Source organism: Coenobita brevimanus, chromosome 26, assembly GCF_032717465.1.
Source record: "Coenobita brevimanus isolate Jiangsu-jjx chromosome 26, ASM3271746v2, whole genome shotgun sequence".
NCBI lineage: Eukaryota > Metazoa > Arthropoda > Malacostraca > Decapoda > Coenobitidae > Coenobita > Coenobita brevimanus.
The window spans coordinates 1,950,001-1,957,500 of record NC_136979.1 but is presented as its reverse complement, the minus strand read 5'-3'; positions in this window follow the sequence as shown (position 1 = coordinate 1,957,500).

The window sequence follows — 7,500 nt, the reverse complement described above, 5'->3', positions numbered from 1 at the left end:
CAACTTATTTCATGTACCTCAGTGGCAGGACAGTACTACAGTTCAACATCCTTAGTCATAGCACTTCTTCGTGACTAGCTTGACTTCGTGATTGATTAGCTTGAGTTCGTTTGTGGCCAATGCTACCACGCTCACTACAATTCTCCTTCCACTTTAACTTGGCCTAAATTTTCGTCCTTTGGCAGTTGTTTCACGTGGGTCTTTGGCAGAGATATAGACGACACTACAGCTCTACATCCTTTTTTAATGGCACTTCTTCGTGACTAGTATCATATTCTAGTGTCAATCCATTGTTTTTATTCAACTACTGATGGGGCAATTTTGGGACAGCTTAAAATGAAAAGGATAAACGATAGACTACAATGAAGGGAATGATGAACAGTAAAGGAAAATAAGAAACTAGTGAATGAAAATAAAAGAAAGGAAGAGGAGAAAGAATGAACGATAGAAATAAGTATTGGCTCTCACTGTACCAACCAAATAAGAGCTTGTTCCAGAATGACATGTAATCTTTGTAATAGTAATACTGCACATTCGCTAAATTTACGAAACTTCTCTTTCTTCTGAGATATAGACAAGACGTTTCCCCCCCTCGTAGAAAGTGTAAAAAGTCGAAATAAGTGGTTCTCAGTGATGTACCGACACTTGGTCACAAAAGCTCACAAAACCAATGCTCACAAAACAAAAGCTCACAAAACAAATGCTCACAAAAACAGAAGCTCACAAAACAAATGCGCACAAACAAACACTCACAAAAGCTCAAAAACAAATGCTCAGAAGACAATTGCTCACAGGGTTAATATAAAGCCAGACAAAATGCCACACTGTGAGTCAATGTTAATCTGGCATCACGCCCCTACAGGCATCAAATGAATCCCTACAGACTAGAGCCCCACGTTATACCATTACCTGAATTACCTGCCCAGCGCACTAAGACTCACGTGGGCGTAAATCTGCCATCACTGCCCCCAGGTGTGAAAAGGTGTCACTCTCTCGCCTCCCACGCTCCACCTAAGCCTGTATTCTTCTTGGCACTGGGGGCTTCGTAACGCGATTTTCTTAGCGATTCATTATAAGAAAAAGACGTTCTCGGATTGAATGGGTTACCTCAAGATGATTTTATTTAGCTGAGAAACCGGGAAACATCTTTATTAGTGAAAAAGTTAATGAAAGTTATATCAGATCTCTTCCTGCCCCCGCCTCTCCCTCTCTCTCTCTCTCTCTCTCCCTCCCTCCCTCTCTCTCTCTCTCTCTCTCTCTCTCTCTCTCTCGTCCCAGTGTGAGCGGTGCCGTCAATAAAAGGTCTCTTGGTGTCTGGCTCAGATAAATACGAGAGGTTGGTCCCGGAGGCAGAGACCGTGAAGAATCCAGTTATTTGATAAGTCCGGGATCAGAAACCCAAGAACCGCGAAACCAGAGACAAACCCGGGGAGAAAGGGGGAAAGAGGGGGAGAGATGGAGGATGAGGATGAGAGAGAGAGAGAGAGAGAGAGAGAGAGAGAGAGAGAGAGAGAGAGAGAGAGAGAGAGAGAGAGAAGGAGAAGGAGGGAGGGAGGAAGCGGAGCGGAAAAGCCTCATTACGGTTTCAGTCCCCCCCGGATCCGACATGAGCGACTCGGGTGCATTTCCAGAATTGTTTTTCCTCCTACGTCCATTTCCGGTGAAGGAGCCGCGGCCAAAAATGCGATGCCGCAGATTCGTAGCCCTGATGAAAATACAGCTCTTCGAGGTGACACACATACACACACACACACACACACACACACACACACACACACACACACACACACACACTATCTATACATATCTACCTATCTATCTATCTAATATTATCTGTCTATCTACCCACCAATCTGTGTCTGTCTGTCTGTATCCGCCCGTCCGTCTCTCACTCTCTCTCTCATCGCCCTGCCTCCCCGCAATTTTTTTCTCTCACTTTTCATTTTCCGGTGTGCATGATCAGACACTAGATATGCATAGCTCCATGGTATGAGGGAGACAGAGTTATCGAAAAATATTGGGCCTAATCCTGAATTTTGTTTTTCACTGTCATCTCGCACTTTAATCACATCATCTTGACTTACGGTTTGTCTGTTTTAATAATAATATGATTAAATCTGAGAGTCTTTCTTAAGTTTCTCAAAGTCTCTTAGTAGCCAGAGAAGAAAATTGTCTCAAGCTTATTCTACAGGGCTGTGCTTCTACCCCCTTCCCCCTCGAGGAGTCACAGTACGTCGTTTGGGCACTGGAAATCAATCTACTGCACCAGGAGACGTGTTTTTCATTTTCCTGCCATTTCCTGACGATTTTATTCAGATAAAGATACATTTTTAGGACTGGAGGGGTAGGATAGAGCCTCAAGACACCCTCGCAGTATAAAAGGCCTTTCCTGAAGTGAATAAATTTGTCAGGTGGAAGAACACACTAACAAGAACGTCGTCAGAAGGAATCAAGGTGCTAATGATGACTGTTTCTTGCACCTCTCATGGATTTTTTCTGATTAAAATAACACAGTGACAAACTTTATCTTATTGGCGTGGCTTCTCGTGGAACATAAGACATATGATTTAGATACTGATTTTACTTCTACTGGAATCGATTTAGTCTTCCATGTTGCAGGTGTCTCTCTTACGTAAATATAATCGCTGTGGCTGTGTTCTTGGTATATCTAGAAAATTTATACCTATTCGTCAAGGTACTAAGATCCTAATCCACTACACCAATGCTACTACTGTCCCCTCACTCCCCTTCCCAGCTCCCTCACCCTCCTCCTCCTCTCACTGCCACTTTAACGCCACTCGCACTGCCTCCCACATACTCCCTCCTCGTAAGCTCCCAGTCTCCTCATAACCCGACTCCCGCCACCATCCCTTCCCCGTCCAATTACCCCTCTCTACTAAAGCCTCCCCTCCCCCCCTCCTCCTCTTCCTCCTCCTCCCCTTCACCCTCCTCCTCTTCCTCTTCCTCCTTCCCCGACTTTGACTCGCCGTGCCGTTACTGATCGAACCTTTCAGGGAGCGTGGGGAAGAAGAGATGGACCGAGAGACAACAGAAGGTGAAATTTTCTTGCCAATAACCACATTTCACTGGCTTTGTGTACTTAATAATAAGTGTGCACATGATTAAATTACTGTTACTTGTATTACGAACAGGATTACATTAGCAATTTTACTACGACTTTTGTTATTACCGGTATTTTTATCATAATTAAATGTAACATCATGATAATCCTTACTCCATTCCCCACTTTCTTATCCGGCGAAAAAGTCTACGGAGAAGTTCTTAGATATCACTTAAGACTTAATCACAGAGGGGAAGTTCTCCGCTAAGTCTACTCCTTCAGTCCTGTATAATCCACGTCTACTCCTTCTCAGTATGATCTCCAAGTCTCTTTCCCTTTTAAAAGTGTGAGGCGGTCGGGTCGGTACATCTCTAGCCAAAATATAGTAATACATTTCTGATCAGTCTGTCCTAGCTCAGATTTTCGCGTCCTGGAAAAAAAAAAGGAAAAGAAAATTTCCCGTTCCTTGAAAAAAAAAAATGCTTATAACAAATTTTCTGTCGTATATAAGATGTGTGTGTGTGTGTGTGTGTGTGTGTGTGTGTGTGTGTGTGTGTGTGTGTTTTGAAGAAGGAGAGATATTGGAAGCTTCTATATTCTCCTCGTCTTTCCTGCAAGAAATCACAGCTGCGACAGGGAATTCAGAGAGAGAGAGAGAGAGAGAGAGAGAGATACCGTCATACCCTGCCGTAACCCCATTTCCGTCACCCAGCACCTACCGTCACAACCCTTCTCCCTCGTGGTCATTCGCGCAAATTACTAAAAAAAAAGGCAATAATAAGCGCTGTATCACTCACTCTTACCGTCACACTCTACCGTAACCCTTCCTCCGCCACCCACCACCCCCATCACACCTTACTGTAACCCTTCCTCCGTCACCCACCACCCCCCGTCACAACCCCATCATCCAGGCCCGTCACAACAGAGGGCCACATAAAGCTTAGCCAACCTCATTTCTGTTCCACTCTTAATGCCAGCGATCTGACCATCTCGCTGACGACTCTGTGTGTGTGTGTGTGTGTGTGTGTGTGTGTGTGTGTGTGTGTGTGTGTGTGTGTGTGTGTGTGTGTGTGAGATAAGAATTTTGAGGAACTGAATAATGAACGAACTAATGTATAATCCATTTCACTGGACTCTATTACTAAATCTACTTTTGTGCCTTCGTGTTTCTGCTCCTATAGCCCTATTGATGATGATGATGATGATGATGATGGATAATCTTAAATAAAACTACCAAATCCCATCAACACCCATAAATTCTCCCCACGAAAAATAATAATAATAATAATAATAATAATAATAATAATATCTGCGAAAATTAAGTACTGTGCATGCAGGTTAATCTAATAATTAAATATGTACAGTATACCAGGTGCAAAAATATTATAATGAACTAAATCTGACAGTGATAACAATTTTTTTTCAGCTCCAAACAAATGGTCCACAGACAGGCAGAAAGACGAATATTTGGCGTCGTATAAACATCACGTACTAAATATTACAGAGTTACAGAAGTTAAAGTAAACGCCTGTCTCACCAAATCATCAGAATCTCTCACAAAACAATATCAAGCTCATGACCATAATCGTGTTTGCAGCTTATACATGAGATGGGCCGAATCTAGAATCAGGAAACAGTAATAGTAACAGCTGAAACCATTACATCGATACATTTGTCACTCTCTACTGATTTAAAAAAAAATCGCAAGACAAAAACAAACAGTGAAAATAAACAGTGGAACAACCATGACATACGCTCCCGAGAAACTTCTAAAAAGACATCGAAATTCTGTTACCTGCTACACTTATCAACATGACTCAGTTCTCCGTGATATGATGCAAAAGAAATCCAGTTCAGGATTTTGGAAGGATCACTGCTCAATCTTTAAATGCTCTACACGAATTGTCTTTCTTGAGCTGACTAAAATAATCTGGTGAAGGCAAGAAAAACAATAATTCTAATAGCCACACAAAGCCACACACCATCAATATCTACCAAAATTTTCCACAATAAAAATAATTGTTAAATGTCTGATACAATATTCACTTTAACCCATACACTACGAGAGGCATGTCTAGAGTTGACGAAAATAAAGTTGAGGTCAGAATATATGAAGTAATTCTAACTGCCACACCCCATAAACTCTTAATAATTTTCCCCCACGATGGAAAAAAGTTGAAAATCTGGTCCAATACATAGGTGCCTGGCTAATAACACCCCTCGCCCCACACCGCTGTTCAGATTTACTTACCTGGGTGTGAGGTTTATGAGGCTACATTTACACCTTCCTACATTTTTTTCCCCTCTTGGTCATTTCACACTCATGTCCTTCAGTACACTTCGCACTTTCCTCCCCCCCTTCTCACATTTCCCTCTTCCCTCCCTTCACCTCCCCTCCCCTCCTCTTCCCTCCTACCTCCTGTTTTCCACTCGGTTACTACATTATAAATACCTACATGCTTAGCTTTTTCCTCCCCTCTCCTTTTTCCCCTTCCTTCCCCTTTCTATTCCCATCCTCTCCCCTCCCTTCTCCCTCTTAGTTACAACCTATTCCTTATTCTCATCCACTCCCTCCCCTCCCATTAGTCACTCCACTCCCTTCCCCTCCCCTCCTCTCCCCATCCTCTTCCCATGCTCGCTTCTCCCCTCTCCTTTCACTCCCTTCTTCTCTTTTCTCTACACTTTTCTCCCTCTTAATTCCTTTACACTCATTTCCATATCCATTCCCTTCTCTTCTCCCCTCCAGCTCCTAGCTCAACCTCCTCACCCCCGCCTCTCCCCAATTCACCCTTATCTCCCCCTCTAACCTTTCACTTCCACTCTCCCCTCCCCTCACGGTCATGCCTACTTCCCTGCATTCCCCATTTTTCTTCCCTTCCTCTCTCCCTGGTATTTCCACTCATCCCTCTCCCTGAGACTCCCCACTCACTTCGTCCCTCTCAGTAACTCTTTTCTCCCTTTCTGACACTTCCCAACCCCACTCATTCACTCTTTTAAACCTCTTCATTTACTCCTCTCCCACTCCTCACTCACCCCTTTGCACCACTCCCCTCTCTCCCTTCACCATTCCCTCCCCAGTCACACTCACTCTCCTAAACCTCTTCTTTTACCCCATTCCCACTCCTCACTCACCCCTCAATACCACTCCCCTCTCTCCCGTCACCATTCCCTCCCCAGTAACACTCACTCTCCTAAACCCCTTCTTTTACCCCATTCCCACTCCTCAATCACCCCTCAATAACCACTTCCCTTTCTCTCTTAGCCATTCCCTCCCCTCCACCACTTCTCTCCCACCCCTTCTCTCTCTGAACCGACTGATGTGGTCACTTGTCAGGGCTCTGGAGGGGGAGGTAAGGTGTGCTAATCTATTTCTGATGTACCTGGGCTGGCCGAGATATTTACAAAAGACCTTAACCTATTTTTACAGTAAACAAGTGTCCATAAAGCTAACTATTTTTCACAGATTATTGTGTTCTTCGCATTTTGGTCACTTAAAAAAAAAAAATAATTAAGTTTGAAAGGACTCGTAGCTGTAGGAGGAGAGATAAAAGTATACACAAATGATCTTATACACAACACAAGCTAGAGATTGTTTGTAAATATGAGTCCAGCCCCCAACCAGCCACCCCCACCTTTACTCACACACCCAACTCAACACCAATTGGAGGCGTTGGGGAAAAATCTGCTGGACTGGGGGGGGGGTCTGTATTTCCATTTTCCATTCACTGGGACCTGAAATTCTACTAAATCAGAACAGAATATTGCTTCTTGGTAATCTGTTTTTATTGCAAGTCAAATATTAATAAGGCAATCAAGGTAAAATATGATAACACAAGGAACAACAACAATAAAGATAACGAACTGAAACTGCTATAACATCACATAGCGTTATAGTTATCATCATTATTATTATCTGTATCATTTATCATGCACCGAAAATTACAGTACAGTGCTATAAAAAAAAAATATACCCCACTGCTTGACCTAATTACTCTCCTGCAGCCTTCACACTAATTCATAAGGGTGGAACGGTGCAAAACATGGGGTAGTGAAAAATGAATGAGTGTTGTTGTGGAGAGTGGTGTGTGGTTGGAGTGCTTGGTGGTGGTGTGGTAATGTGGTGGTGGTGGCTTTGGGAATGGTACATATCTGTGGTGGACGACAGCGTGGTAGTGGTGGGGAATGGGGTGGTTGTGACAGGGTGGGGAGGAAAAGGTGTGGTGGAATGACAGTGTGGTAAGAAAGTACTGTGGTGGTGGCTAAGGGAATGGTATATTTTTGTGGTGGAATAACAGTGGTGTGGTGGTGACAGGGTGATGAGCAAATGGTGTGATGGTGTGGTAAAGTGAAAGGAAGATGATGTGGTATGAAAGTAGTCTGGAGGTGTGGTGAAAGTAGTCTGGTGATGTTATAGTGTGGTGGTGGTGTTCTGGGGAATG